At 44.5% G+C, this 26,878-nt stretch overlaps 1 protein-coding gene across 5 annotated transcripts in view; it reads right to left on the minus strand.

Annotated features, from left to right (window-relative positions):
• Positions 1-26,878, minus strand: part of NTN1 (netrin 1) — a 202,961-nt gene that overhangs the window by 138,701 nt on the left and 37,382 nt on the right. Inside the window, exon 1 of one of the 5 annotated variants that reach the window (XM_083148407.1) lies at positions 25,145-25,255. The exons of 1 other annotated variant lie outside the window; for it this stretch is intronic. The gene's annotated coding sequence lies outside the window, so the exon portion shown is untranslated. Of the gene's footprint in view, positions 1-249; positions 958-25,144; positions 25,256-26,878 lie in introns of those variants that run through there. 3 more of the 5 variants (XM_083148406.1, XM_083148404.1, XM_083148403.1) reach the window with 3 other exon arrangements.

Consider the following 26,878-nt stretch of genomic DNA (forward strand, 5'->3'; position numbering starts at 1 on the left):
CTAGGAGTTACTACAGCAAATGGTAAAATACTGAAAAGAGACTAGCAACTAAAATCAAACAGAGATGACATCACTTTAGCAGAAAGATCCAAATGCATCCTGCAAACTGTAGCTGGAAAAATGAGAATGCTATAAAACAAGTCTAAATGACAACATAAAAGTATAGTCCAAAAACATTAAAAAAAAAACTACAAATATGTGTGCTTTAAAAGATTAAGTTACATGTTCTTCTAGAGTGAAATATCTCACCTACTGAAAGCATTCTGCAGTTTAAAGTAATTATAGAAAAAATGCACTACCTTGAAACTTAAATAAGAAATAGTAGGCAAAAAATGGTCTGAAACTTAAAAAAACAAGAGGGTTAAAAAAAAATAAGTTTGGTGTCAGATCAGTGCAAGCAGTGGAGCATATATGAGCTGTGCTTTTGATGCTGGGAGGCTGATGTTAGGAGTAAGTAGTGAAGTAATCTGCAGTGTGAATCCTCACATCCTTCTGTATAGATGAGGAGTTTGGTGACTGTCTTCCCCTGTCTTGCTATAGAAAGTGAATGACGCTCTCAGACTGTTTGGCTTGAGGTCATCTTAAGGAGTGACACTGCATTAGGGGGAATTACAACGACACCCACTGGTAGAATATCACTGGGAAGGAGAGGCTGCAGGCAGCTGATTCTCATGCATGCAGAAGAGGTGGGGAGAGGAGGTGGGAGAGGGGGAAGCAGGAGCAATCAGCATAGGGGCAGGGAGGCTCTTTCCTAGTCCAGGGAAAGTGTAAGACATAAGAGGACAAGCAGTGTGTGGCAGAGAAGGTGAGCACCAAGAAGAGGAAAGTACATCTGGGTCAGCTGATGCCTTCTTCATGCTGTGAGGAGGGGAGTAAGAAAGTGTGTGAGGACTGAAGCAAGGATAGAGAATAAAGGAAAAGCTTCTATAATGTGATCTTAAATGTTACACGTTTCAGACTGAATACAAAAATTGGAAACTGTAAAATGAAATAGGAAGTAGCACTTAAATTGGCAAAAAAAGATTTTCAATGAGCTAGAGTATACAGCGAGAGAAGCTGCATGAAGTAATACGTGTCTCTAGCTGACGCTGGGTGTGAGAGACTGTACTAGAAGGTGCCTTTATGAAGGAATCGTGGTGAGGCTGTTCCTGTCTTGTAGTGTTTGCAGATAATAGGATCTAGTAGAAAACTGCATTTTTTAGGGAGTGTCCATCATGCCAGCGGTCCGAAGCATGTGTGAGAGAATCTTTCTTAGAAGTGACTGCTGGATCATGTCTAGGCAGTGTAAGTCAGTCATGCTAGCAGTGCGCACATGGATGGGAGCCATTCTGCTACGGGAGATCCTGTAGCACAGCAATAAGAAGAGGTGTTTGATATTTGTGTGGAACGTGTGAAAGTGCCTTACTGTAGGTAATATTTATAAGCACAACAGGCTGCAGATTGTTTTTTTTTCCTTGCTGAAGACTGAAGGGATATGAGTAAATGTCTTGTCCTGTGAGCAACTGTAGTGATGTGATTGTCCAGTGAGGGTCTATAGGAAAATGAGTGTCCACTGAGGACTGCATGGATTTGAGTGAGTGTCCTGTGATGCCTCAATGTAGAATATGGGTGTCCTTTAATGGTCTGTAGAGATGTCAGTGTCCTTTGAGGGATTTCAGCTATGTGGGTGAGTATACTGTGAGGGACTGCGAGATGTGAGTGCCCTGTCCTGTGAGGGACTACAGGGATGTGAGTGTCCTCTGAGAGACTGCAGGGTTGTGAGAGCATGTCAGTCTGTCCAGTAAGGGACTGAAGGAATGTGGCATTTTTTACTGTGAACCATAGAAACCTCAATGTGTCTTGTCCTGTGAAGGACTGTAGGGATAAGAGACTGTTGGCATGTGAGAGACTGCAGTGTTGTGAGTGAGGTTTCTGTAATGGACTGCAGGGATGTGAGTGAGTGTCCTGTAAGGGACCGCAGGGATGTGAGTGAGTGTCCTGTGAGGACTGCCGGGATGTGAGTGGGTGTCCTGTGATGTGTGCAGAGATGTTACTGGGTTTTCTGTGAGGGACTGCAGGGATGTAAGTGAGTGTCCTGTGAGGAGTGCAGGGATGTGAGTGAGTGTCCTGTGAGGAGTGCAGGGATGTGAGTGAGTGTCCTGTGAGGAGTGCAGGGATGTGAGTGAGTGTCCTGTGAGGAGTGCAGGGATGTGAGTGAATATGCTGTGAGCCACTGCAGGGATGTAAGAGCCTGTCATACTGTCCTGCAAGGGGAAACGGTTATCTGTCAGACCAGACTTAGGTCGACAGTCATTAGGTCGACCCCGGAAGGTCGACTGTCCCCAAGGTTGACAGGGTTAAAGGTCGACATGACTTAAGGTCGACATGGGCCAAGGTCGACATGGTTTTAGGTCGACAGTCATTAGGTCGACATGAGTTTTTCACTGTTTTTTGAGCCAACATGTGCTGACAGGCGGTATTTCATGCCCTACCATCCACTAGGGCAGGGGTGAGGAACCTTTTTTGTGCCAAGGGCCGTTTGTATGGGGAAAAAATCCTTCGGGGGCCATATGTAAAAATTTCTGTAACATATTGTACTGCTGCAGCCGTTTGACTCTCTGGCGGCTGCCACTGAATAGGACTGGCAGTCTCCGGCTGCTGTTAATTAAAAGGAATCTCGCAAGAACTACCAACTTCTTGCGAGAATTCCCCTGTACTTGACTCCAGGCAAAGGGTGGGAGGGCCACTCACATGGCTACGGGGGCCACATACGGCCCCAGGGCCTGAGGTTCCCCACCCCTGCACTAGGGAGTGGTGGGAGAATAAAATAGTGTGCCGAGCGCAGCGAGGCACCGTGACCGAAGCATTGCGAGCGAAGCGAGCGATGCAAGGGGCTGCGGTTCAACTCCAACTGTGTCCATGTTGACTGTGTCGACATTCAGGTAAAAAAACAGTGAAAAAATCATGTCGACCTAATGACTGTCGACCTAAAACCATATCGACCTTGGCCCATGTCGACCTTAGGTCATGTCGACCTTTAACCCTGTCGACCTTGGGGACAGTCGACCTTCCGGGGTCGACCTAATGACTGTAGACCTAAGTCTGTTCTGACAGATGTACCGCTTCCCCTGCAAGGGACTGAAGGAATGTGACATTTTATACCGTGATGAACCACAGAGATTGAATGTGTCTTGTCCTGTGAGGAACTGTAGGAATGAGAGAGTTTCTTGCCTTGTGAGAGACTGCAGAGATGTGAGAGAGGCTGCAGAGAATTTTGTGAGAGACAACAGTGGTGTGAGTCTGCAAGGATGTAAAACCAGTGGAATTTCTATGATGAACTGCCGGGTTTGAGGTACTGTATCTATGAGAGACAGTTTCTGTCCTATGAAGCACTGCAGGGATTTGAAAGTTTTCACATCTGAGTTTATATTGTGGAGGACTACAGAGGTTTGAGAGAGAATCTGTCATGTAAGAGACTGCAGTTAGCTGAATGTCCTGTAAAAAAAAACCTGTAACGTCCCCTACCAATAAAATGGTCAATATGATACACTGGTGATGTTGTATGATGTGTAAAAAACTCCTAACAACACAAAGGTGTTAAACACACTATAATGCATTCATACCACATAGCACCCCCAGTTCACATTATGCTACAATGTCCCTGTATACCCCCCTGTGCGCCCACCTTTGCTGTCCTGTTGTTAATCTGACACTGTGAGGTTCTCCAGAGCTTTGAATCAACAGCTATCTTGGGACATGCTGCCTAAATATTGCACAGTATCTGCTTTGCAAGAGGTTTAAAGTATGTGAGGATGTGTTTGGAGAACGTCTACAAGGGGTACAAGTATTTGTCTTACTAGAGGCTAAAAGGATATACAGTAAGAATGTGTTGTTACTTATAGGCAAGGCGTTGCTACTGATAGATGATAGACATTGTCTAGGTCAGGGATGGGGAACCTTTTTTGTGCCAAGGGCCGTTTGTATGGGGAAAAAATACTTTGGGGGCCATATGTAAAAATGTCTTACAAATTGACCTGCTGCAGCCGACCCACGCTCCAGCGGCTGCCGCTGAATAGGACTGACTGTCTCCGGCTGCTGCTGATTAAGAGGAATCTCGCAAGAACTGCCGACCTCTCGCGAGAATTCCTCTGTACTTGACTCCTGGAAAAGCCGCGGGGCGGGCCACTCAGACCGGCTACGGGGGCCGCATACGGCCCCCGGGCCTGAGGTTCCCCACCCCTGGTCTAGGTCAACAGTCACTAGCTCTACCACTAATGGTCAACAGTGACTAGATTGACACCTAAGAATGGTCGACAAGCCCTAGGTCGACATTGAAAGAAATTCAACACAAGCGTTAGGTTGACATGAACAATGTCAGCATGAATAAGGTCGACATGAGGGTTTCACATTTTTATGTCTATGTCAACATGGACACCATATAAGTCAGGGGTCTTCAACCTTTAAGACAGCGTGGGCCACCTAAAAAAATCCAGTGAAGCCCGAGGGCCACTAAAATCGCCTACGGAATTTCGGACAGCTCCATAGAATCACAGCTCCCCTATAACGTCAGCACAGTCCTTCATAGATAGTTGGCACAGCCGCCCATACTCAGCACATAACCCCCCCCACACACACACACACACCCTAATAGTTATCAGCAGCCAATTTGGGTTCCAGTGCAAACAGTAAAATATGTGCCCCCCCCCATATATAATGTGATATTAAATAAATTGCACGCGCCGTAGGCGCGCTCCCAAAAACGTGTGTGACCTAATTATAAGGGGCGTGGTCTAATTATAACGAGTGTGAACTAGCAGGAAAACAATTACCTGACATCTCTTTTGCAACCTGCATGACCAGACATTAGTTACCGCAGGAATGGTCGTTGTCCTCACACGCTTAAGTTGACTGAAGGCTGCACAATGACATATAAACATGAAGGCCCACACAGTGAACTAGTATGCCTCACAGATCAAACCCAAACAATGAAAGGCTACTTAAATCAATATACACTGTTTATCCGTAATGCCCATTACACATTGTGCATCACACCATAGTGTCCATTAAACATTATGCCACACACCGTAATACCTGTTGTACATTATGTCATACACCATAATGCCCATTACACATTATGCCACACCGTGATGCCCATTACACATTAATCCACACAAAATTATGCCCATTGCACATTATGCCCCACACTGATGCCCATTATGCCACGGACCATAATGCCAGCAGTACTCCTGCTTATACATATGATGCCCCAGCAGTGCCCCTCACCTAATACCCCAGCAGTGCCCCTCACACAATGCCCCAGCAGTGCCCCTCACACACAATGCCCCAGCAGTGCCCCTCACACACAATGCCCCAGCAGTGCCCCTCACACACAATGCCCCAGCAGTGCCCCTCACACAATGCCCCAGCAGTGCCCCTCACACAATGCCCCAGCAGTGCCCCTCACACACAATGCCCCAGCAGTGCCCCTCACACACAATGCCCCCAGTAATGCCTGCAGCTTTGCCAGGTCCCCTGCTCCCGGCCAGATGTACCTCCTCATCCTGCAGCTTTGAGGGGTCACCTGCTTCCACCATCCATGCCTCCTCCTGCAGTTTCGCCGGGTCCCCTCTGCCAGCTGTGCCGCCTCCTCCTGCAGTTCCAGTGCTGGGTCCCCTGCTCCCGCCAGCTGCGTCTCCTCCTCCCGCAGCTTCGCCGGGTCCCAACTTCCCAGCTCGTGACCAGACGTGCCTCCTCCTCCCTCAGCCGCGCTGGATCCACTCCTCTGCATGGCGGGCCGGCGGGCCACTGAGATCAGCTCCGCGGGCCACTCGTGGCCCGCGGGCCATGGGTTGAAGACCCCTGCTTTAAGCTATGAGGAGAGATTAAGCAAGCTGGGACTATTTACACTAGAGAAGAGACGTTTAAGGGGGGGACATGCTCAACATGTACAAATATATCAGGGGCCAATATGAGGAACTGTCAAGCGCCCTTTTTTCTGCTAGACAGGAATCTAGGACGAGAGGGAACAAGTTTAGATTAGAAGAAAAAAGATTTTGTTCATCTAGAAGAAAAAATTTCTTTACAGTCAAACTTTGGAACTCTCTTCCTGGAGAAGTGGTGTCGGCAGACACTATAAATACGTTTAAAATAAGGTTGGATAAACATTTATTGGTTAAAAACATCCACGGGTATGAATAAGTAACAATCTGCCTTTAAAATATCAGAACATACTATACAACAAGGGATTAGCTACTATAAACATAGGTTGAACTAGATCAGGGGTCTTCAACCTTTAAGACAGCGTGGGCCACCTAAAAAAATCCAGTGAAGCCCGAGGGCCACTAAAATCGCCTACGGAATTTCGGACAGCTCCATAGAATCACAGCTCCCCTATAACGTCAGCACAGTCCTTCATAGATAGTTGGCACAGCCGCCCATACTCAGCACATAACCCCCCCCACACACACACACACACACCCTAATAGTTATCAGCAGCCAATTTGGGTTCCAGTGCAAACAGTAAAATATGTGCCCCCCCCCCCATATATAATGTGATATTAAATAAATTGCACGCGCCGTAGGCGCGCTCCCAAAAACGTGTGTGACCTAATTATAAGGGGCGTGGTCTAATTATAACGAGTGTGAACTAGCAGGAAAACAATTACCTGACATCTCTTTTGCAACCTGCATGACCAGACATTAGTTACCGCAGGAATGGTCGTTGTCCTCACACGCTTAAGTTGACTGAAGGCTGCACAATGACATATAAACATGAAGGCCCACACAGTGAACTAGTATGCCTCACAGATCAAACCCAAACAATGAAAGGCTACTTAAATCAATATACACTGTTTATCCGTAATGCCCATTACACATTGTGCATCACACCATAGTGTCCATTAGACATTATGCCACACACCGTAATACCTGTTGTACATTATGTCATACACCATAATGCCCATTACACATTATGCCACACCGTGATGCCCATTACACATTAATCCACACAAAATTATGCCCATTGCACATTATGCCCCACACTGATGCCCATTATGCCACGGACCATAATGCCAGCAGTACTCCTGCTTATACATATGATGCCCCAGCAGTGCCCCTCACCTAATACCCCAGCAGTGCCCCTCACACAATGCCCCAGCAGTGCCCCTCACACACAATGCCCCAGCAGTGCCCCTCACACACAATGCCCCAGCAGTGCCCCTCACACACAATGCCCCAGCAGTGCCCCTCACACAATGCCCCAGCAGTGCCCCTCACACAATGCCCCAGCAGTGCCCCTCACACAATGCCCCAGCAGTGCCCCTCACACACAATGCCCCAGCAGTGCCCCTCACACACAATGCCCCCAGTAATGCCTGCAGCTTTGCCAGGTCCCCTGCTCCCGGCCAGATGTACCTCCTCATCCTGCAGCTTTGAGGGGTCACCTGCTTCCACCATCCATGCCTCCTCCTGCAGTTTCGCCGGGTCCCCTCTGCCAGCTGTGCCGCCTCCTCCTGCAGTTCCAGTGCTGGGTCCCCTGCTCCCGCCAGCTGCGTCTCCTCCTCCCGCAGCTTCGCCGGGTCCCAACTTCCCAGCTCGTGACCAGACGTGCCTCCTCCTCCCTCAGCCGCGCTGGATCCACTCCTCTGCATGGCGGGCCGGCGGGCCACTGAGATCAGCTCCGCGGGCCACTCGTGGCCCGCGGGCCATGGGTTGAAGACCCCTGATATAAGTGTACCCATGCGCTCGTCATGCTTCAGGCACGGTGCCTTGCTGCGCTCGGGCACACTATTTGCTCTCACGCTATGCCCAACTTGGATAGTGATGTATGAAAACCCAACTTTAAAAAAAAAAAATCGAAAAACTCATGTCAAACTTATTCATGTCAGCCAATTCCATGTGGACCTTAGACTTGTGTCGACATGTCAAAGTCGACAAAGGGTACGTCGACCATTCTTAGGTGCCGACTTAATCCCTGTTGACCATTAGTGGTCGACCTAGTGAGAGTTGACCAAGACATTGTCGACCCAGGGACCGCATATCGACAGGCATGCCTGTTATGAAGGGTTCTGCCCAGCAGTAGTATGTAATAGTGTACCTGTCTTCGGAGATGCTATAGGGGTGAGAGGCAACTGTGATGATCTAATCAAAGGCTTTAAATATACAAGACTTTAAATGTATATTCCGTAGACATGGAATGTTCAATTTCTTAACATGAAAAACGGTACTTGTGGATTATCACGGCTCCCACGATGCGCATCGCATGCGTTTTTTTTTAACAGAAAAGCATCCAAATGCATTGAAATTAGTATCAAACATGTTCAATGGCCCCCAAATGTCATTTTTGAGGCTGTACCACCCCCACTATCAACGCGAACCCGAAGCGCGGCGAGCGCAGCGAGCACGCGAAGGGCGGCGGTACGCGTCCTACGACCTTTTCATACCCCCACTATCCACGTCGGCGTGGAGTTGAAAATATAAAGTGTGTCGAGCGCAGCGAGCACGAAGAGTGGCGAGCGGACACGGATACCTTCACAGGTATACGCGTCCCCTCGCGGGCTTCACAGGTGTCCGCGTGCGCTCGCCACGCTTCGGGCTCGGTGGCTCGCTGCGCTCGCCACACTTTCTATTCTCAACTCCACGCCGACGTGGATAGTGGGGGTATGAAAAGGTCGTAGGACGCGTACCGCCGTCGCTTGCCACGCTTCGGGTTCGCGTTGATAGTGGGGGTGGTACAGCCTCAAAAATGACATTTGGGGGCCATTGAACATGTTTGATACTAATTTCAATGCATTTGGATGCTTTTCTGTTAGAAAACGCATGCGATCGCATGCGAATTTGTAAAAAATTGGTAAAAAAACTGCAAAAATCGCATCCAATCGCATGCCATTCCATGCCACTATATATGGCATGCGATGGCATGCGATGGGAGCCGTGATAATCCACAAGTACCTGAAAAACATTTTAACAGCATAAATAGTGATTTTTTGTTGTACATTAAGATTTTTATTGAATGTTACATAACAAAATAAACAGTAAAACACATCAAACATCTGTTATCAGTAATTTTTTTTTGGGAAGGGGCTACAAAACAAAGACAGGGTACGGTAATAATACATTAGTATGGTCTTAGTCAGAGTATACATGCAATAGCTATACCTTATAATACCAGTTCCAATTACCACATTGTCATGACTATATGCTCAGTAAACACACTTAAAAGGCGTGATATGCAATCGCCCGGCACTAGTATGCGCTATCCCTTGTGGATTTATATATAGTATTACTGCTTGTTCATTAACTTGTATTCCATCCAAGTTAGCCATGACTTAGTTGTGGAAGATGATGGGAGTGAATTAATAGATATGCTGGCTGTTTAAAATTCAAAGTGGGATTGTACAGCCTTCTCTATTTCTGTAAAGCCCCGTACACACGGGGGAGATATATTGCTCAGCCATATATTGCTGAGCAATATATGGCTGAACAATCTATTGCTCAGTTTCTCCTTTTCATCAGCGACCAGAGATGGTCGCTGATGAAAAAGAAACTGTCGGGGGAGCCCGGCAGTGGTAATCAGCTGGTCGCAGGAGCATGTTCCTGCGACCAGCGATCACTACAGGGGTAAAAACGGGAGCGCGCACCTGGTGATATATTGCCGGTGCACACTCCCATCGTGGGCAATATGGTCGCTTACCGACCATATTTCCCGCGATATTATACAAAATTGCCCCCGTGTGTACGCACCTTAAGACAAGGTATATTATTTGTTCTCCAGTTGCGGGCCAGGAGGCGTTTATTTGAAGACAGTCTATGACCAATTACGTATTTATCAGAAGATGAGGCGATGTCTGGAAGTATATGAAATAGTGCAATTTTCGATTCTGGGACAATAATTCTATGTAATATAATGGAGACGAGTCGGAATACTCACCTCCATAGATCGGCCAATAGAGGACAAGACCAGAATATATGATAGATTGTTCCCACCCCACCGCAACAGAGACATGAATTTGTGGTGCTTATACTGTGGAGTAGAGCAGTAGTCATATACAGCCTATGTAGAAGTTTAAAATGTTGTTCGACATGGGATATACACTTAGACATTTTAAAACACATCTGAAATTCGGATTGTCACTCCTTTTCCTATTTAAGTTTCCCATTTAAATTCAATACATTTTTTATTGAGATTTTTTTGCAATTAAACAGAGAACAATCAACCCATATACTGTACATATGTAGGTAGTTATGGAGTCACTACGAAACATATAAAGTAGGAGTGTACAGGGGTATGTAGAGAGGAAGGATTTATATATCACATGGATAGAGAATATTTCCATAAATAATCATGGCACTACACTTCCCGAGGGTGCCATTCGGGTATGGCCATATAGAAGCAATATAAATGATGTAGTGACGTAAGAATGGTACACTTGAGTACACAGTATTCTCACTATTATTAGGAACCACTTATAATACATTTTACAGCGACCAAAGTTGACCTACAGTATAAAATGTATATGCCTAACTACCCAAAGTAAAACTAAAAAGAGTCCCAAATGAAACCTACCCAAAAGCCCCCCACCCTGTATAACCTACCCCCAATTTAGGCATACCTGGAGCCCCTAACTCAATTAACCCCTAACCCACTAACTATATCTAAAACTATACTAATCTGGTATACCCCTCCCTCCCCAGTATAGAAGGGACTAACTAGTGGTCCTTAGCTAGATGATTATAGTATATAAGTATTTATTCAGAATAGAGGCATCTACATCATAACTACTCATGCCAATCTAGTCTATCCCGTCCAATTAACCCTTGGAAGGAAGGATTATAGCAGCATGGACAAGCTGAGGCGGCGGACCTATGGTATTAAATAAGGCAGTACAAACAGGAGAATGGCCTAATTTTGCCCTGTTATGCAAAAACATAATGAGCTGGCATACAAACAGAATAATAGGAATGAGCAAAGGAGTGACAAATATGTATTAGATTGGCCAAGGTTCTAGACCAGTAAAACCTCCACTAATCCGGCCATCAATATAGAAAAAGTCAGAAACATATTGGGCCTTATTCTAGTTCACTCTTTCTGACCAAATCCTTAACCATGTGCACTGCAGGGGGGCAGATGTTACTTGTGCAGAGAGAGTTAGATTTGGGTGGGGTTTTACTTCAAAGTGAGATCTATATTGCAGTTTAAAAATAAAGCAGTCAGTATTTTCCCTGCACAGAAACAAAATAACTCACCCAAATCTAATTCTCTCTGCACATGTTACATCTGTCCCCCTGCAGTGCACATGGTTTTGTTCATCTAAGAAGGATTTTGTCAGAAAGAGTGAACTAGAATAACCCCCATTGTCCCACCGCACATGAGAACAAGCAGGAGAAGATATAGCATATGTACTGAGCAGACTATATGGACCCGGTGCAGTTAGTAAAGATAAATGAGTAGCTTTTAGGGAGCCTGCATCTTCAGCAGAGTATTCAGAGGAGTACCAACACAAAGATTCTTCTTTGAGCAAAGGTACAGACATCAAAGAGTCTGGAGCATAATCAGCCACAGGTACTGTTAGGTGTACGCAATCGAACATTGAGTGTAGGTCCAGGGCAGTACCATCTCCGCTCTGTCTGTCCAAACAACCCAGCGGAGCATCATGCACAGTCGCCATGTCAAACATCTGGAGAAGCTTCTGGGTCAAGGCAGTAATGGCACAGAGTTGTAAGTTGCTTTCAGTGTCTGGAAGGATGTAACCCATCGTGAGAGTATCAACACCACAGGCAGACCAAAATTTCACCCCAATTTCAGGCCAGTAGTGAGATGGTAGCGGTTAGCACGCCACCAGTGTCCCCCACTCTAACAGATCAGGAGGCTGTAAACTGGTAGGAATTCCAGTCGGCACGGCAAGGGAGGAGACACAGCAGGCTATCACCTGTATATAATATGCTGGCTCGTGTAGGCTGCTGTCACAAATATGTGTCCACAATATGTGGGTGTGAAGCGCCCTGTTAACAGTGTATTAGATGAGGAGCAAACAATCCTGGGCAGGTGTAGACAAGTGGCTTTTATAGAGGCAGTACCTTATATGCCAGAATGGCCACAACCTTTCCCGCAGCACAGCTATTCAGATAATCTATGCCGCTGATTTGTGTATTCTGGGAGCGGGACAGGTTCCCTACAATGGCACCCGTGTGTCAGTCCAGCCAGCCAGGCTTCACACAGTCACCCCCTCACAGTACTCACGCATATCCAGATGAGCAGCAGCCCCATCGAGAGATAGTGTCCGGCCCTGCTCAGTGATCAACCTGTCGCCGGATAGTACACACTGCAGGTCCTCTGCCTGCAGGATGCGCCACGGGGAGAACTCTCCAAAATGGCTCCCGCACAGGATCTAGCCAGAGCAGGGGACGCCAGGCCCGGCAGCCTAACCTGGCTACACTAAGCCCACGCACACCCGCCAAGTAGCTCAGCAAGTGTGGGGGGACCCTCAGGAGCGATGGTGAGTGGGCGAGGGGACACCCAGGGGCTCTCAGACAGGATATTTAACAGGAGATTTGCGGAGCCCGCTCGGCCTCCGTCTTCTCAGTTGCCGGTCAAGCCACGCCCCCATCAGTTTCCCAATTAACTTGCAAAGTACATTTTGAGAAATGTTGAGGTGTGATTAGGAATGTATACCACCTAGATATTGCACCTTTACTATTTGTCTTTTGGAGTAGTGCCCATATCGCACTGGGTATTGGCTTTAGGGTTCGAGGGGGTGGGAAGACACTCCGCAACCAGTGTCTCACTTGTAAGTATGGGCCTTATTCTGGTTCGGTCGGTGCAACATACGTACGGTCCGTTTCACCGTACGTTTCCTGTACGCGGACTGTGAGCGTAAGTCCGCCCACAAAACATCCACATACGGACGGTCACAAACACCGACAATGGGGAGTGGCGTACACTTGAGCGTACGCCACCATATATGGACGGGTCTCCTCTTAGACACCGTTAACTGGTGTACAACAGAGCGTACGCCACCGTATACGGACAGGTATCGTCCGTTTTCACACCGACATCTTCAGTATATCGGAGCGTACGCCACAGTGCATGGACGGGTCTCGCCTTTTTTTCAATGGAAAACTCAGCGTGTGTCACCAATCGTGAGAGTGAGTGTACGTCCGTGCAGGGTGGCATACCCTTCACATACATATGGCACTGCAAATCTTCCCTTTCAACTATAATTAAGACATTTAATTAATTATTCTAATTGTTATTCAATAATTGTTTTCTATTAACTCAATTGTGTACCTTAATAAGGAATGGGATCATTCGTCAGACTGCATTTAGGTCTACAGTCATTAGGTCGACCCCACTAGGTCGACTGGCAGGAAGGTCGACCTGACTTAAGGTCGACATGGGCCAAGGTCGACATGACTTAAGGTCGAATTTGCATAAAGGTCGACATGAGGAAGGTCGACTGGTCATAAGGTCGACATGGGTTTTTCACTGTTTTTTTATCCGAATGTCGACACAGTCGACATGGACACAGTTGGCAATGAGAATCGGACCCTTTCTTCGCTCGCTATGCTTCGAGCACGGTGCATCGCTGCGCTCGGCACACTATTTTATTCTCCCACCACGCCCTAGTGGATGGTAGGGCATGGAATACCGCCTGTCGGCACATGTCGGCTCAAAAAACAGTGAAAAACCCATGTCGACATTATGACCAGTCGACCTTCCTCATGTCGACCTTTATGCAAATTCGACCTTAAGTCATGTCGACCTTGGCCCATGTCGACCTTAAGTCAGGTCGACCTTCCTGCCAGTCGACCTAGTGGGGTCGACCTAATGACTGTAGTCCTAAGTTCATTCTAATAGATGACCGCATCCCCTTAATAAACACCCTAATAAAACAACATTTTAACCCTCATTACGTGTATATTTATTATGTTCTAATGTTGCATTTTAATCACTATCTATGTGTCCCCACATTGGTTTTACTTTTAAATAAAGTTATGTTGGTGTTACAGTGAAAAAGTTGACACATGTCGACTTCTGTGAATTGAGTGTCCTGCTTTTTAAAGTATACAAAAACACTTACTGAATGGGTGTAGATGGTTATAAAATAACTACCTTGACATATATAAGCAGGTCTTAGAATGAATCTTACCTAAAATTAAAACAACCTTTACATGTAGAGAAGTGTAGAAAGATATGCTTACAATGTGTTTGAGGGCTTGCAGGTAGTGAAATCATGGTTTTCACGTAATAGGCTGCAGCATTGCTTATTACATTCAGATGTAGTAATCAGCGTTAATTAGCAGACCCAGGCGTCCGCTCTCATATGGTATCTCTAGGGGTGGTGTGGAGCTATCTTTGGCGTCCGCCTGTTTTTGGCCCAAAATGCACGGTGCGTTCGCCGATCGAGCGGTTGTAGCACCGTACATTTTTGGTGTACGCCTATGTTTACGCCCAGTTTTCCTCATTATTCCGGCCGCTCCCATAAAAACGCCCCCATGCCGCCCACAATGACCGTACTCTTGCGGACAGGTTTTTTCGCACGGAGAGACCCGTCCGTGAGCGGTGTGAGGTCGCCGCACATGCGCATAGCGAAAGCTACGCTTGCGCAGATGAAAAAAAAAACATGATCCACCCGTATACGGTCCCACCATACCAAGCAGAATAAGGCCCTATTTGTAGAACTCTTTCCAAGGTATAGAATATTTTGCTTGGATTTGGGAGGATAGTAATGTTCCTGCTTCTATTATGTCCTTCAGCGTGATAAAGTTATTAGATGTCCACAAGTTGAGGGACAAATTTGGGATCAGACATGCTAATCCCCTCAATGATAATTCTAGAGTAGGTTGCGAAACTCCTATCACTCGGGACCTCAAAATATTCCATGTCTTGCATATCGCTTGGGTCACTGTGGAAGTATGGGTTAAATGGTTCCCTTCTGAGGGAGGCAGCTATAATAAGTCTACGAGAGGAAATTGAGATACAAGACCCCTTTCCACTATAACCCAGGGTTTGGGTTTATCGGTTATCATCCATGCCCCCATAGAAGAAAAGATAGAGGCCATTTGGAGATCTGGGTAAGCTAAACTTCCATGGGATTTGGGTTGACCCATTATTCTTCGTGCCAGCCTCGTTTTTTTTTCCCTTTCCATATATATGATATAAATAGTTTATTAACGTTTGCGAGTAGGGAGTCAGGTCATAATATCGATATTGTTCTAAATAAATATAGCAATTTCGGGAGCAAAACCATTTATAGAGCAGCTATTTGGCCCATCCAAGATATGTGTTGCATCATCCATTTCTGTGTCAATTTTTTAAGATTAGTTAACAAGGGGAGGTAGTTACATGAGAAGATGTCTCGGGCCTTTGCCTGGATGTGTATGCCAAGGTCAGTGGCGGAACTACCGAGGATGCAGGGGGTGCAGCTGGTATGGGGCCCGACGGCTAGGGGGCCCTATGGAGAGCAAGCAATCCCCTGCACCCTCCGTAGTTTTATTAGATTGTTGGATACACAGAGAAGTGGCCACTGGCTGTCTGTGCTTCACCACACCTCTGCCACTGCACGGCAGGTGGGGGGTGGCACCGTGTACAAGGAGCTGGGCGGGCGGCGGCGCAATGCAGAAGGGAGCGGCGCCGTGATGAATAGTCGGGCGGGGAGTGTAGGAGGTAGCGGCGTGCGGGGTAAGTCTAACGGGAGGGGGCAGCCCCATGCAGAATCAGCTGTGTGTGGGATGGGAGGTGGCACAGTGCGGAAGAAGCCAGGGCGGGGGGTGGGAGGTGGTGCCGTGTGGAGATAATGGGCGGGTAAAGAAGCAGGAGTGACACGCACAGAGCCTCCTGGTGCCAGCCCGCTTCCTGATTGACAGATGGGTCATCCACCCACGATGCCAGCCAAGTGCCTGCCTGGGACAGAAAGCATGAGAGAAGATGGTCCTGCTGGCTGCTGCTGGTGAGATGTACTACTGTACATAATAAGTGTCATATGTTTTATTTACTTTTTTTTTAAATGTGTCGAATCTGTCTTATTCAAATGTAATGTCACAGGCCGGCGCAGCATGCCGCATCGCAGCAAACATTAACATGGCTACATTGTCCTGCAGACCACACAGAGGCTTGGGGGAGCCAGCAGGGTCTGTGGGAAGGGGGCTTTGCTAGGATGATGTTGCGCCAGCTGCAGACACATGGGGCTCGCTGTGCCGTGAGAGTCCGCCCGCCCCTCCTCCTATTTCTTTTTAAGTTCCAGCCCCGGTGTTCTGATAGCATATTGTGTAAGGCACACTGCGGTGTGTTGTATAATGTGTTTGGGGCATTGCGGTGTGTCACATAATGTGCAAGGGGCATTACGGTGTGTTGCATAATGTGCAATGGGCATTGTGGTGTATCGAATAATGTGTGAGGGCATTTCGGTGTATCGAATAATGTGTAAGTGCATTTCGGTGTATCGCATATTATATAATGGGCATACGCGAGCCACCTATTCTATTCTTCCTCTATGGGGGTCGTGGACCCACACAAGGGAAAATAGTGGGTGGCCGCCGGACACCCGGCTGTCGGCGTTTTGGGAGTCGGGATCCCGTCGTAATTGACTGTCGGGATCCCGACTGTCAGGACCGCGTCCGGCACCCATGTGTAATGGGCATTGCCAGGGGGGGCCCCATTATAAACTTTGCTATGGGGCCCTTAAAGTTCTAGTTACGCCCCTGGCCAAGATATTTAATGCTGTTGTCCTGCCATGCGTATGGGTATTTAGATTTAAGTTGGTCTAGTAAGGCAGTGGTAAAATTAATCGGGAGTGCCTCCGTTTTGGAGCAGTTTAATTTATAAAAGGAGACTGATGAATAGTCCTGTAGGACTTTGTGTAGATCTAGTAAAGAAGTGCATGGATTTGTGAGAGTCAGCAAAACATCATCTGCGAATAGGCATATTTTATGCGAGTGGCCAAACAGGGAAGGGCCTGTTATGGAAGGTGTGGTTCTGATGGTTTCGGCCAATGGTTCAATTGCCAAGGAAACCACCAGAAGGGATAGGGAACCATAAATAGTGATTTTGTGTGTTTTTTTTTTTTTTTTTTACAAGAATTTGCTTGAATTCACTATGTATGCTTCCACATACAGACTAATGTATTATTCAGAGAGGCGAGATTATTTACAGTAGTGGCATTTTCACTAAGGGGCATTTCCAGTTTACCCTTGTTTTTTTTTATTTGGGGGGGGGGGGGGGGCATCATGATGGGCAAGTGGACAATAAAAATCAGGATTTGGCTTCATTGGGACAGCTTATACAGGTTGAGTATCCCGTATCCGTTATCCGAATTATTCCGAAAACCATACATTCCAGAAAATGAAAAAAAAATATTTTTTTTGCTAAAAACTCACTGGTGACATTTGTAACAGCACTACTGAGGGAATGATATGTAACTGGCACTATATAAGTGCAAGAAAATTATTGCTTGGCATTCAAATTCAATATCTGAGATGGTACACAAATTTTGTTTCATGTTTTGAAACCTTGTTTTTTGAACAAATAAAATATATTTGTGTGTATTTTATGTGGTAATAAAATATATTTGTGTGTATTTTATGTGTTTATACAGCATACATGCAAGATACTTCAAAATACATAATATAAATATTAAAATATTCCGAAATACGGAATAATCCGTTATCCAAAATTCTCCTGGTCCCGAGCATTTTGGATACGGGATACTCAACCTGTACATCTTCCAATTGCACATTATATGAGAGAGTGCATTTCAAATAATGTACTGTATTCATACAATCAAGTAACAGTCCGCTTCTGCGCTAGCTCTCAATTCATGAAATAAATAAGTGAGGCTTGAATAAATAATAATAAAGAAAAACTCACAACATTGATAAATGAAGGGGGAGGGGGGTTTTAAAGTGCAAAAAAAGCTGGATGCTGAGAACAATTTTACACCATAATGCCAAGAACCAAAAAAGCTTGCACTGTGCACATTTGCAAAACAGAGGTTGACCACTAATGGAAACTACCTTAAAGTCTGCACAAAATACTGCTGATTGCCTGTCAGGCCTAAATGAGGTGATTGCATCTTAATGGTGACTGTGTACTGCACGTGTATACTAGAAGAGGTCAGAAGACTTGTCTCTGCCCTACGAAAGACCACAAGACAAATGATTGGTTGGAAAGCCCTCAATATTTTTCCCTATCACTGCCTAAGGAGAAGGCTCCAAGATGTGTATCTAACCCAGAAGATGCCACAAAATGGCTACTGCCCTAGCAGATACCACAAGGGATGGCCGTAGTAGATTACACTAAGAGGCATTTGGACAGGTCTCTGCCCGCTGAGAGGCCGGTGGACAGGCCTCTGCCTTCTGAGAAGCAGACATACAAGTATCTGCCTTCAGAGAGGATGCCAAATATGTTTCTGCCCTTGCAGAAGCTGCCAAATGGGTCTTTGTCATCGGTGAAACCACTTGAAGAGGCCACCGATTTGGTCTCTGCCTTCAGAGAGGCCGCTAGAAGGACCACTGTCCTCGGAGAGGCTGCAAGACATTTACTATTCATATGCATATACTACTCATATTCTAAAAGGAGCTGTAAGGGATGTGTATTTTGTAATATAAACTTTCCATTAGAAGTACTAGCTAGGAGGTTGAAGAATGTGGGTTGTTCTACAACAGGCTGCAAGATGTGTATATCCTGGGAGAGGCTCCATGCTCACAGCTATTTGTACTAACTCAGCTTCTCTACCTGGGGAAAAGGGAGATGCAAATTCCTGACATAATTTTAGCCACTACTGACATGTTTCCAGATCTCGGAGCGCTGTTTTCTTCGTAAATACTTGGCGTAGCTACAGACCAGACCAATCTCCTTTATTACACTCATATGCCATTAATGAAAACATAAATATTTAGCTTACAGATAGAATAATGCACCAGGCATTATTCCGTTTCTACTAGGATTAATGAGAATTGCTAAAAATAAATTTCAACATTTCAAAGTTTGTACTGATTTTCCTCATTCTATTTAACCAAGCTAATTTTCCTTTTTTTTTTTTAGGAATACCAGACATTTTATAAAGTTTTTATGTAGTATTATTCATATAGTATTATTACTCTGTAGTAGAGTTGTTGGGGATTATTCTGGTTCACTCACCAAGGCACAATCACTCTCTAATGGACAATGTGCACTGCAGGTGGGGCTGATGTAACATGTGCAGAGAGAAATAGATTTGGGGTTTGTACTTTAAACTGATATATTGCTGTGTAAAAAGAAAGCAGCCAGTATTTACCCTGCACAGAAACAATAAAGCACACAAATCTAACTCTCTATGCACGTGTTACATCAGCCCCACCTGCAGTGCATATGGTTTTGTCCATTAGAGAGTGATTGTGTTTTTGCGAGTGAACCAGAACAATCATTATTATTATTATTATTATTATTTTTCTGAGCATGTAGTATTTAGTTTGTATTTATTATTTCAAATGTTAACCAATTACTTAAAATGCGTACTGTATCATTGCAATTATATATATATATATATATGTAAGAATATAAGCATAATAATACTCAAATATATGTTATAGATTAGATGTGTCTGACAGTGACTAAACTCATTTTGAGAAAATAGTCAGATTTAATTTTTTATGAGTTTACATAAAATAATTTAATAAGCAGTTGATTAAAGGTCTTTTAACTTTACCAAAATGATATATAAACCCAACTCTCTTATTTAAATTAGATTTTTATTATACACAACTATATTTTTATATTTGAAAACAACTATTCTTAAAACAGCAAATAAAATAGCGGTAAAAATGTGCATAAGGTATCTGATATTTGCAGCCAAAACTCTAAAGCCTCTACACATTTACTTTTTGAGAACATGACAGAACTGAAAGATTATGAATACGTTTAAGGCAAGATGTCAATTTATTATTTTTAAACTTTTTTTTCTAGACATACTTTATTTCAGATGCTATCCATAAATCTTGTTAATGGCTTTCAAAGCTCAACATTTAAAACAGACACTTAATCACCGTGAAATTCTCCAAGCACATAATGTCCACAGCCCCCCTGCCACGATCCCTTCCCATATGTGTTGCGATAGCAACTTGATTTGTACATCTATGTCATTCCGTTGAGATCTAGAGGTCTTCCATTACAAAAATATGAATGGATTCACATACTGTATCTGGTTTACATACCAAATTTGGATTAAGATGCATGCTCGTGCAGGTTTTAAAAGAACCTCTCTGTCCTCTGAACATACAGTCCAATCTTACTACAGTACAATGGTGTTGGGATTGTTTGGTCTACAGCAAGGTCGACATGGGTTTAGGTCGACAGGTCATTAGGTCGACAGTCAAAAGATCGACATGGGGTTTTTCACTGTTTTTTTTAACCAAATGTCGACACAGTCGACAAGGACACAGTTTAAAGTGCACCGCTTCGCTCGTGATGCTTTGGGCACGGTGCCTTGCTGTGCTCGGCACCCTATTTTATTCTCCCACCACATCCCAGTGCAGTGGTTCTCAAACTGTGTGCCGTGGCTCCCTGGGGTGCCTCAGGACACTTGCAGGGGTGCCGTGGGTTGGTGGTCCTGGACCAATTCAAATGATTTATGATCAATTATTTATGGACAAAACCAGTGCTGGTGGCTACCAAGCATACAATATGTGTACAATCAGAAGCAAATCCTGCCCTTTACCATATAACTGATCCTAAGAATCACATATAAACACAATCTATTTAATTGTATATATATATATATATTTTTTTTTTATTTATTTTTTTTGGCCTACGGGTGCCGTGGAAAAATTCTGATACTCTAGGGTGCCATGATTCAAAAAAGATTGGGAACCCCTGTCCTAGTTAGTGGATGGTAGGGCATGAAATACTGCCCGTCGGCACAAAAAACAGTGAAAAACCCCATGTTGACCTTTTTCACTGTTGACCTAATGTTTGTGTCGACCTAATGACCTGTCGACCTAAACCCATGTCGACCTAATGGTGTTGACCAACATGCTGTAGACCAAATGACTGTATCCCATACAATGACATCGACTGTATGTTTATTGAGGGTCTGGGTGATGTGAATAGAAGATATAATTAAATATATATAACATAGAAACATAGAATTTGACGGCAGATAAGAACCATTTGGCCCATCTAGTCTGCCCCTTTTTTTACCCTTCAGGTAAACTCAACCGTTTTTAATCCTTATTTCTTTGTAAGGATATTCATATGCCTATCCCAAGCATGTTTAAATTGTTCTACTGTCTTAGCCTCTACCACCTCTGATGGGAGGCTATTCCACTTATCCACTACCCTTTCTGTGAAGTAAATCTTTCTAACATTTCCCCTGAACCTACCTCCCTCCAGTTTCAGTGCATGTCCTCGTGTTTTATTACTTGTTTTCCTTTGAAGAAAATTTCCCACTTGTACTATGTTAAAACCCTTGATATATTTGAAGATTTCTATCATGTCCCCCCTTTCCCTTCTCTGCTCCAAACTATACATGTTAAGATCTTTTAGTCTATCCAGGTAAGTTTTGTGATGTAGGCCATGAACCATTTTAGTTGTCCTTCTTTGTACACTCTCCAATGTATTTATATCCTTCTGAAGATATGGTCTCCAGAACTGGACACAGTATTCCAGATGAGGTCGTACCAATGACCTATAAAGTGGCATTATTACGTCTTTTTTTCTGCTACTGATTCCTCTCCCTATGCAACCAAGCATCTGACTAGCCTTCCTCATTGCTTTGTTACATTGCCTCCCTGCCTTTAAGTCACTTGAAATAGTGACTCCTAGATCTCTTTCCTCCTCAGTAGTTTCCATTATAGTACTCTTGATACTATATTGAGCCTTTGGGTTTTTGAGTCCCAAGTGCATAATTTTGCATTTTTTAGCATTAAACTGTAGTTGCCATTCTCTTGACCAATTCTCAAGTTTACTTAGATCATCAGTCATTTGATTTACCCCTCCTGGTGTGTCTACTCTGTTGCATATCTTTGTATCATCTGCAAAAAGGCATACTTTCCCTTCAATACCATTTGCAATGTCACTAACAAAGATATTAAAGAGCACTGGTCCAAGTACAGATCCCTGGGGTACTCCACTGGTAACATGTCCCTCCATAGAATGCACTCCATTTACGACAACTGTCTGTTTCCTATCCTGCAACCAGGTTCTTATCCATTTAATTGTTTTATAATCCAATCCCACACTTTCAAGTTTATTTAGCAGCCTGCGATGTGGGACAGTGTCAAATGCCTTACTAAAGTCTAGATATGCCACATCTACAATCCCCCCCCTTCATCTAGTATTTTGGTCACGGAGTCAAAAAAGTCAATGAGATTTGTTTGGCATGATCTCCCTGCAGTAAAACCATGCTGTTTTGGATCCTGTAAGTTGTTTAATTTAAGATATTCCACTATTCTTTCTTTTAATAGTGTTTCCATTATTTTCCCTACTACTGATGTAAGGCTCACTGGTCTGTAGTTACTTGCTTCTTCTTTGCTTCCGCTTTTGTGCAGTGGAACTACATTTGCTTTTCTCCAGTCCTCTGGAACTGCACCTGTATCTAGTGACTGGTTGAATAAATCTGTTAATGGCGCTACCAACACATCTTTTAGTTATTTTAGTATCCTTGGATATAGTTGAGTGTCTTAGCGTTATATTCATGCGGCTGCACCACCAATATCGTTAACGATATTGGCGGTGCTGCATATCATATCATATAGTGTGTGCCCAAATTGAGTCCAAGAAATAGCATGTTACATTATCTGAATTGTACTTGTGGATATACCTTTCAGACAGATGCCGGGGCTTGAACTTTCGTTTTACCCAGCTTATGGAACACAGGTTGGCTTAAAGTCCCAACTCAGCACCCATTTTAACACAAGAGATAAAAATGCCTGGGCAAGCATTTGGATGTGGGAATTTGGGTACCAGGCAAAGTCAAGCTAGCTCAACTTTCGCTTTCTCTGGGCCTTATTCAATTCGGCCGGTGAGGGGGTTAAACAATGAGGATCTGCGAAAACAAGCGATCCTCGACATTTAACCCCCGTGCCGGCCGCTCACCCTACTATTTAACACACTAGAGGAATCCTTGCTGTCGGATGACAGTGAGGATGCCCCCAAACAGCGAGGCTCACGGATATTGCAGGGAGCTCACTGCATTTAGCTGCGAACCTCGTTGTTTTAGTGTCCGCACACTCGGTTTCCCCTTTGCTACAAAAACCTAGCGAGGGGGAAACGGTGTGTGTGCATACAGACATACTACATATTGCATTCTGACCCTGCGAGGTGTGACAGCAAGCAGTCAGCACTGCTCGCTGTCACAGCTCACAAAAATCATTGAATACACCCCTCTGTGTGAAAAGGTCCACCCAAGACAAACGGCAGGAGCTTCTACCCTGGTCACGACCAAGGTTGAAGCCCCAACTATTTTGACCCAGGTGTAACCTTTCACACAATGAAAGGGCCTATATTGCTCTTGCTTGCACCACAAAATTAATGGTTTCTTTTTTTCTGTCTGAAAGGGGTAGGAGTCTGCTCACACATAGCAATGGCCAGAACGGCAATTTGGGCAGATGTTAAAATATGTGGTACTCTCTGAGTTTAAAATACCTGCATAGTGCTGGTCAATGTTACCTACTGCCATAATATTTTTCTTATAATTTAACAACTATACATTTTGTGCCAGTACCTGTACCTTATGGATAGCAATTCTGAGTTGCGCTTAATTTATTTGTAGTTTCTTATGTAACACAGCATATTCCGTTGCACTTTACAATTGGAAACAGTGATCAAACAAACTGTAACAGTAACTAGTAACAAACCGACACAAAGGTAGGAGGGCCCTGATCACAAGTTTGCAATCTATAATCCCACAATTTGTAGAATGACACTAGCAATTATCTTCTGTATTACAAAATGGAACTGTACATGTTCTGCCCTCATCACCTGTAATATAAACTGACACTATGGTACCCTGTCACCAGTAATACAATAATACAAAATGTAATTTTAAATACTGTATAGCTGTCACTGCTAATATAATATAAACTACTGTATCACTTCATATACCTATTACTGCATACAAAATTGGTTACCATTGACCTACAACACAAAGTGCGGTATTCAATGCCGCCAGCGAGGGGGTTTCTGCAGCAAGGATGGCTTGTATTTGGCAAGGATCGCCAAAAACAAACCATCCTCACCATCTAACCCGCTCACCCTATTCTATGTTCCAGGGGAATCCTCGCCATCCGACTCCCATGAACAGCGAGGGCGCTGCATATAGCCGCGACCCTCGCCATTTTCACAGCTGCACTTACTGTTTCCTCCTCGCTGGAAAAACCCATTGAGGTGAAAATGGCGAGTGCAGGGGGATCAGTTGAATACTGACCCGGGAGCTGTGATGGTGAGCAAAAGGCACTGCTCGCCGTCATAGCTCGCCATGGGGCATTGAATACCGGCCAAAGTGTCACCACTACTGAATTTCACTAGATGCAGCTCTATATAATCTACTTAGAATTCCACTTACCAATATTTCTTAAACTCATTCCTCAATGTACTGTACTAAACAGACCAGGTTTTATAGATATCCATGCTTGCTAGAGGTGATTTAATTAGTACATCAATTATTTTGATTTATCCATCTGTGCTAATTAAGCATAGATATCATTAAAACTGGAGTGTTTTGTTCCTTAAATATCAAGTTTGTGAAACACTGCACTAGACACCACCTGTCACATATACTGTAATACAGAATTATACCAGTCTCTATAACCTCTAATACGGACCTGTACTATACACATATCTGTCACCTTTATACCATAATTACACTAAGCTCCTGTCAATTGTAATGCAGAACTTACCAGACCCGTCTCCTCTAGTACAGACTACACGAACATCATTGTCACCTCTAATGCATAAATATAAAATAAACATCTGTTAGCTCTAAAAAAGAATTACACGAGACACAATATTGTCACATCTACTACAAAATGACACCTGACTCAGTCCTTCCACCTCTATTACAGAAATACACCATGCATATACTGTATACCTGTCACCTTCTATCAGGATTCTACACTAGACACATCTCTGTAACATCTTATACAGAATTGCACTAGGCACAAGTCTGTCACTTCTAGTACAGAATGTAATTACCTGTCAACTGTAATGCAGAATTGACAAGACTTCTGTATCCTCCAGTACAGAATGAATGCCCACACTGTACATCCTTCGCATCTCTAATACAGTTACACAGACATTCACTTTCATCTCTATTACAGATTCATAACATGCACATTCCTGTCATCTCTGCCACAGAATTACACCAGACACATCCCTGTCAATTATATTACAGCATTATTATACCAGGCATATTGCTGTCACTTCTAACACAACATTACATCAAACACATCCCCGTTACCACTACTAAAGTATTATACAGACACATCCCTGTCTCCTCTGATACAGTACTATACCGGATGCATCCCTGTTACTTCTAAAACAGTATTATACAGACACATCCCTATCACCTCCAATACAGTACTGTACCGGATGCATTACTGTTACTTCTAATACAGTATTATACAGACACATCACTGTCACCTCTAACACAGTATTATACAGACGCATCCCTGTCACCTCTAATACAGTATTATACAGACATATCCCTGTCACCTCTAGTACAGTATTATACAGATGCATCCCTGTCACCTCTAATACAGTATTATACAGATGCATCCCTGTCACCTCTAATACAGTATAATACAGACGCATCCCTGTCACCTCTAATACAGTATTATGCAGACATATCCCTGTCACCTCTAGTACAGTCTTATACAGATGCATCCCTGTCACCTCTAATACAGTATTATACAGATGCATCCCTGTCACCTCTAATACAGTATAATACAGACGCATCCCTGTCACCTCTAATACAGTATTATGCAGACGCATCCCTGTCACCTCTAATAGAGCAATATACAGAAGCATCCCTGCGACCTCTAACAGAGTATTATACAGACGTATCCCTGTCACCGCTAATACATTATTATACAGACACATCCCGGTCACCTCGGGTGCCAGACTGGGTCCCGACAGTCGGGATCCCGACACTCATTTATCAGACTTTGGGATCCCGACTGTTAAAATACTGACGCACGGGTTCCCGATGCCCACTGGTTATTCTCCCTCGTGGGTGTCCACGACCCCCATAGAGGGAGAATAGAATAGGTGGCGAGAGTTGCGAGCCACCGTGCCCACAGCGAGGCGAACGCCGCGAGCCCGTAAGGGGCTTTGCTACGCTCGTCACGCTGTCTGAGTCCGGCCAGTTGGGATCCCGGCATCGGGCTAATGACTGTCAGGATCCCAACTGTCAGAACCCTGTACCACACCCGGTCACCTCTAATAGAGTATTATACAGAAGCATCTCTGCCACCTCTAATAAAGTATTATACAGATGTATCCCTTTCACCTCTAATACATTATTATACAGACACATCCCGTTCACCTCTAATAGAGTATTATACAGAATCATCCATGCCACCTCTAATAGAGTATTATTCAGATGTATCCCGGTCACCTCTTAAAGAGTATTATACAGATGCATCTCTGTCACCTCTAATACAGCATTATACAGACGCATCCCTGTCGCCTCCTCTAATACATTATACAGACGCATCCCTATCACCTCCATTAATACGGTATTATACAGATGCATCCCTGTCACCTCTAATACAGTATTATATAGACGCATCCCTGTCGCCTCCTCTAATACATTATACAGACGCATCCCTATCACCTCCTTTAATACAGTATTATACAAATGCATCCCTGTCACCTCTAATACAGTATTATACAGACGCATCCCTGTCACCTCCTCTAATACAGTAT

Source organism: Crinia signifera, chromosome 6 (assembly GCF_055691185.1).
Source record: "Crinia signifera chromosome 6, ASM5569118v1, whole genome shotgun sequence".
In the NCBI taxonomy this organism is placed as follows: Eukaryota; Metazoa; Chordata; class Amphibia; order Anura; family Myobatrachidae; genus Crinia; species Crinia signifera.